Consider the following 7,096-nt stretch of genomic DNA (forward strand, 5'->3'; position numbering starts at 1 on the left):
CTGATAATTTAGAAGTTGATCATATTTGGCTTTCTCTGCAGGTAATACAGATAGCAAAGGAGTAATCTCATTCATATGTGCTTCACCAGAACCAGAGGGAACCAAGGAAGCCCAGCTTTCTCTTAACTTGGGAACTTGTGCCTGTGATCCCATTTGCTGTTTCCTGCTGTGCTAGGATGATCCAGGGTTTCTGGCTGGTCATTAATATGCTGTCTCCACAACTGGTAGGAAGTAGAGTGTGTATTTCCATTGTGTGTTAAGCTGAATTCTACATACCACCATGAATAATGGGAAAGGCAGTTGAATGTGTGAGATGATTTTGCATTGAAACCTGAAATCAGGGTTGTGGTATGGCATCAGCCAGGTGACAGTTTTTGTATGCTGGGGATAGTAGGTAGATAGTAGGCAGAAGATAGTAGGTAAAGAAGCAGTCAGGAAAACAAGAGATGATTCTACAGGTGTTATACACAAAACGATGGATTGGAGGAAGTACTCTGCGCATGCTAGCATGTATACATACATTGGCTTTTTTGTAGAGGTGTTAAAAATATTGATATATGTACTTATATAAATATATATATGCATCATGTATAGACATGAATTTATAAACTTTGGAAATTATGAGGGTAAATATAATGGGTTAGCAGAAGGGTATCAGCATGTTAAGGATAACAGCAAATAGCTTGCAGTGAAAATGTTAGCACTGAAAATTTTAGGGGCAAATTAAAAAGTATTAGCATTGTAGATGAGGTCTATAGCTACAAACTTTTGTTGGAACAGCAGTTGGTTGCAGATGTAATTTTTTATTGCTGTGGAAACAAGATGTCACCTGGAGTTTGGAAATAGAAGCAGCAAACGGTTGGCAAAGAGGGTGAGACCAAGCAAGGAAAGCACGGAAAAAGGAAGAGGCAGAGAATGAGGTGTTAGAAAAAGATGACAAGTGGGATAAAGGAGAGAAAAGACAGGGAAAAGAGAACTGGCTGGGTAGGCTGTATTTGTTGTTTCTTTTGCCTACTTATCATTTGAAGCATTGATCTAATTCTACTCTCCTCAAATGTTTTGAGGCTTTTGTCCAACCAGGAATTACAAGGAGTAGACAGACATGGTGAATATTTATTGACTTAACTGGAGCATAATATTGTTAACAAGGCAAAGCCTTTTAGCTACATGGCAAAGAATCAGGATTAGTAAAACCCCAAATCCTCTCTGGCTGCAATACCAACTCCAGATCAGTCTCAGAGAGTGAGAGTTGTGAAAGCATTAAAAATAATCTAAAAATAAAGATTGAAATAGCTAATATTGATGTCCTGTTTAGGTACAGAAGCACCAATTGATCTGCTTGTTGTTACAGCTTGTTTTTGCAGCCAGTCCTTCAAACAGGCAGCCAGGGGCCAAATGACTATTAAAAAATATGTGGAATTGCTGAAGGAAAAGCCACTGTGAAGATGTGGGCTTTTCACTTGCTGCCGCTCTTTGAGGTAGGAAACTTCTTTAATCAAAAACTTGCCTCATAGTAACTAGCTCCCAGAGCCCTGGTTTGCTTCTGAGAAAGGAAGATAGGACTCATGTACCAATAAAGGATTGAGCTTCCTAGGAAAAAAAAATATCCTCCTTCTTCCAGTGTTTATTCAGTGTTTATTGTGCAAGTGTGTGGACACCTCTTTGGTTTCTGTGGATGGGAATGCATTAACTAGTCTCAAGTACAGATCTCGTCTCCCAGTTTTCAGAGCACTGCACCTCTTCATTCCTGGTGGAATGTAGCTTCACTTTTTAGCATGCACATATTTTTACTTTCATCTGAAAGGTACTATGATTTCCTCTCTGTGACAGCATCATTAGAAAAGTGGTCTAGAAGATGCTGTGTTACTTGTGCTGGAAGCAAGTGCTCCTGTTGTGGATAGCTGCCAAGCAGTTTATTAGCAGAGATTTCTTACGGGAATGTCTGTGACACCCCATGGATTGGCTTTGGTGGAGTCCTTTAGAAGAGGCACTGAATTACAGAGGATAAAGAAAGTGAGGAAAATAGTGATTTAATAGTGCAAGAAATCTTCTCTCTGTGTGTATATTTAGCTACAGGAACACAGAAAGAAAGGAAAAGAATTTTAAGGATTTTTTAGCATTTTGGAACTTCATTGTTCTCTCATGGGTAAGGCAGAAAGTCCTGTATTCTCTCTGCTGTGTATATTGTACATGTGATCGATTGTTAAACACAGATGTAGTTTCACAATACTCTGCCTTTATGGGCAATGCCAGATTAGAGGGATTCCCCCTAATTCCCTTATTCCCTCCCCAGCCCTCCTGCCGTTGGCGACTGTTATCCTGCACTGGTACACACCCCCATGCACACAATGGTGTTTGAGGCCACCCTGACGTGATCTGAAGGGATCCAGGTTAAAAATAACTCTCCAAAAGGGTTATTTTCAGCAATCCGGTTTACCCTCTGCTCCCACAAGCAGTTGTTGCGGCATAGGTGGAGGGGGGAAGTTGCAGCGGAAAAGCGGGACCACGCAGCCGGAGGAAGGGAGCAGCTGATGCCCATGTCTTGTAGCCGGCACCTGCAGTCCAAATGCAGGGTGGACTCTGCTGCCATTAACACCTTTGCAGCTATGGGTTTGATCCTGTTATTGCTGAAAACAATAGGCTTCATTCCATTGGTGTTAACCATGGTCGTGAAGGAGCTGGACCTCACCTCACCCCCCCCCACCCAGAACTGCAAAGGTCATTTGTAGTTGGATGTTTGGTTTTTTTGCTGTATCTATCTCTTCTAGTTGTTTTACAACTCTCTTTCTTACACTCTTTTCTATATCTTCCCATTGGATTGTTTGTGTCAATGGTGCATTTGCATGTAAAGTTAGAGCTCTGCATTCAAAAATTAGCAACTGAGAATATTCTGCCGTAAACAAACACAAAATTCACTTCCGATTTACATGTACAGTTGGAGCAGATGTCTTTAAAAATTAATAGTTTTTGGATGTGTTTAAGATATTTGAAATCTCAGCTGCGTGCGTTTTCTATGTCAATGATTCTTCTGTTTCTGAATCACGAAACTGACTAGATACAAAGAATTTATAAAATTATTTTTAAATATTTTTTAATTTACCATTTTTAAAATTGAAATCTTAAAAATAGAGCTTTTGAACATAGTCACTTCCAAACGAACCGAATCCGGCTTTTGAAAAGTTTATTCTCTTGGGCTGTGACTCTTACATCTTGCATGTCACTTCAGTGTCACATGACAGAGTATTTTTATAATATTAAAATTAGAAACATTTATTATAGTCCACTTGGGTGGGAATAGAAAGATTGTGAGGGTGTGTGGGAACAGGAAAGAGGAATTCAATCTGTTTGAGTAGGCCCTTAGTAAGCAATGCCTGGCCTCCAATCTGACAAGCTGGACAGATTCAGAAACCACTGTACAAATCAAAAGCTTTGAGCCCAAAGAAAAGGGCCATTATGAGTATTAAAAAATCTATAGTTTTTCATTTTTTTATGTGCTCAGTCATTTAATAGGAAAATATTGAAATTAATCTTGTTGTAAATTAAGAACTGCCATAACTGCCAACTCTTCCATCTCATAGTCTTGTGGTTATCAAGGTTACCTTCTCTTCTGAACCTCAGCTGTATTAATTCTCAAGCTTCAATTCAAAAAGGTCTCCTGAACCAATTTGATACCATCAATCCCCTCCAGCTACTCTCTGCCCTTTATCTGCTGTTGTGGAGGAGTGTGGTTGTTCACAGGCACATCCAGCACTTGGAGATGGATCAGCTCTCTCCTCTGTGTTGCCCTGTTTCGCATTTTTTGCACAACATTGCTTTGTTTCTTCATTTTGGCATCAGGTTGCTCATTTCTGCTGTTCAGATCTACAACAGCTGTATCCTCCTGATGATATGTATAGAGCAGTCAGAAAGTGATCGTGGGGATTAAAAAACAGTAGGTCTTGTGTTTAATAGGTGCCGACCTACACGGGGATGAATTTCCAACCCTCTGACCACCTGTCACTCCCATCAAGTGTTGTGGGAGTTAACAAACCTTACAGGATTTGGCCGAGGAATAATAGGAGCAATTTGTAAAACGGCTTGTCAGATGCAGGGTTCCCCATGCAAACTGTTACCAGTCTGCAAAGTTATGTGCAGAAAAGCTGAGACGCTGATTGAAAACTTGATCCTTATGCTGCAAACCTGACTGGGTATCAGTGTGGGTATTAGAATAATTTCTACTGTGCTTCCATTGCATTTCAATGTTTAAGCAGAAAATCAGTTTAAGGCTATACTCAGAGTAAATTAAAACAAAAATATCATCGTTAAATTATTAAAGTTGCAGTCAATATGTTTTATTATACATGGAAAAATGTTTACTGACATTCCAGTAAAAAGAGGGTTAATTTTACTGTTTTGTCATTATTGGTACTGGGATACATACAGCATACATACAGCTGCAGTGGTGGGAGAGTACTTTTCTCAGTGCAGATACCATTTCATACAGGGAGCAGAGATACAGGAGGTTATATTTCCATAGACTTTAAAGTATATCTCAATAGATGGATCATAGTTTTTTTAAAAGGAGGATAGTGGGCCAAAAGTAGAAAGTTAAGTGTCTTCTCTTGAAGAAGGAGCTCTGTGATGTTGCCATTTTGATGAGGCCATTGCAGTGCCAGTAATCTCTGCAAAAATAATCTGTTGACAGGCACTCACAAAAGTGAACAGAAAGAAGCCAACAATCAGTTACAAACTGCCGCTTCTAAACCCACTTTTCTAACCCTGATCATTCAAAACAGCAGCAGAGGAAAAGCTCATCTGAGACTGATTCTGATGAGAATGACTTGGAAGAAACTTTGAATTCAGCTTTTAAAATTAAGAAGATTTCACAAAAGGAGTGCTAGTGATCAGGAGTGGCTTTTGGGTTCTGAGATGATTTACTGCAATGGCAGGAGATATTGAATATCAGTTTAAAATATTTTTGTTTTTTTTAATAACAGATTACATTCCTGAGAGCATCTGTGAAGGAAGCTCTGCAGTAACAGGGGTGATTCAACAGAGGGATGGAATTTCTTGTCACATAAGGCAAACTGACTTTAATGCAGCTGAGGTATGGCCATCGTCATGATTAACTGTACTCTGAATTTCAACATCCCACTTCACCTTACTTTGTTAAAACCTGTTGCCCATCTTCTTAGCTGCAGGTGCTTCCTTTGCCCCAGTTTCCTTCCTTGAAAGAGGTAACTAAATTGTAAAAGTAGGTGTCTATAAGTGCATCTAGATGCTTGCAGTCAAACCCAAACTACCCTCTACATGCAAGCTGACTTGCAGCCTGAAGCAAGCCAGCTGGATCAGTAAGCAGTGAAAATCCATCAGGGAAAAGGCAGAAGGGGAGCCGAGTGGGTCTAGTTCAGATTTGAACTTCGCAGTGTACACAAACATGGCTGTGTTCCTGTCCATAGAAATAATTTGAACACCTATGCAAGCACAGGTCATAAAAATATGGATATGATCTGTATGTGTAGAAACCTAACTCAAACCTAACACACTTTTAACTTTTTCAGCTTATATGAAGATTTTCATACTTTGTTCTCAAAAGTAAAATCCAATGACACTTCTGTTCTTAGGCTTCAAAAATAGAGACAGATTGATATGCAAATGTCCTCTTGTAACTAATCCTAGAGCCCTGTGTCTGCCAAACTGCCAGAACTTCGCCCAACTGCTACAAGGCTTGGCAGAGCAAGACATACACACACACACACACACACACACGCACACATATATATATATAGGTTTACAGAACATTCTGCCATCATGTTACTCTGAGGTCTGGAAAATAGTGGTGCTTGAAAGTTTATGAAATGTTACTATGAAACTTTTGAATTATAATGTAGATATGTTCTATCACAGAAATTAGAAATAATTCACAAAATACTAGAGGTCAATGGTTATGTTTCTCAGGCATTGGCGAGAGGTACAAAGCTGGAGATGGAACACTTTATTTGCAAGAATACTGAAAATGACTAGTTTCTGTGGTTTTCTGCTCACTGGGACAAATTATGACTTCTGACAGGACCAGATGAAGCTGCTGGACTAGCAGCACAGATCCTTGTCAGCAGTACAGAGGCCTCTAGTCTTGTTGGCCCTCATCTCTCCCAAAGCTTGCATCAGTCCTCTCTGCTGAACCATGCAGCCTGCTCTTGGGAGACCAGGGCTTTGCTAGTTTTGGAAATAAGTCAGCTAACCTCTCTATACCTAAGTTTCCTCATCTCTAAAAATAGGGATAATATTTCTCTGCTTAGTGAGGTTACTGTAAGACATCAGCTCTTGCATATGTTCCTGCTGTTATTTGTGAGTTCAGGATCAGCATGATGGGAGTACTCTGAGAGACTCAGAGAGACCAGGCAAAATCTCAAAATTTCACGTTTATTTATGGTCGGATAATAGGTGATTTTTCTGCTAATTTCTAAAAACCAGACATTAATCAATTTATTGGTCAGTTCTTGTGTATATGAAACCTTATGAAGTTCAACCATGCCAAGTGCAAGGTCCCACACCCGGGTCAGAGCAATCCCAGGCACAGCTCCAGGTTGGGCAGAGAAGAGATTCAGAGCAGCCCTGTGGAGAAGGACTTGGGGGTGCTGGGCAACGAGAAAATGAACATGAGCCGGCAGTGTGTGCTCACAGCCCAGAAACCAACCCTATCCTGGGCTGCATCAAAAGCAGCGTGACCAGCAGGTCAAAGGAGGTGATCCTGCCCCTCCACTCTGCTCTTGTGAGACCTCACCTGGAGTATTGTGTGCAGTTCTGGTGTCCTCAACATAAAAAGGACATGGAACTGTTGGAACAAGTCCAGAGGAGGGCCACGAGGATGATCAGGGGACTGGAGCACCTCCCGTATGAAGACAGGCTGAGGAAGTTGGGGCTGTTCAGCCTGGAGAAGAGAAGGCTGCGTGGAGACCTCATAGCAGCCTTCCAGTATCTGAAGGGGGCCTACAAGTGTGCTGGAGAGGGACTCTTCGTTAGGGACTGTAGTGACAGGACAAGGGGTAATTCTATGTGTGATTCTATGATGATGCAGGTCTATTGCCACATTGCTGACTGATGCCTTTGGTGGTTC

The sequence above is a fragment of the Lathamus discolor genome, chromosome 6 (assembly GCF_037157495.1).
Source record: "Lathamus discolor isolate bLatDis1 chromosome 6, bLatDis1.hap1, whole genome shotgun sequence".
NCBI lineage: Eukaryota > Metazoa > Chordata > Aves > Psittaciformes > Psittacidae > Lathamus > Lathamus discolor.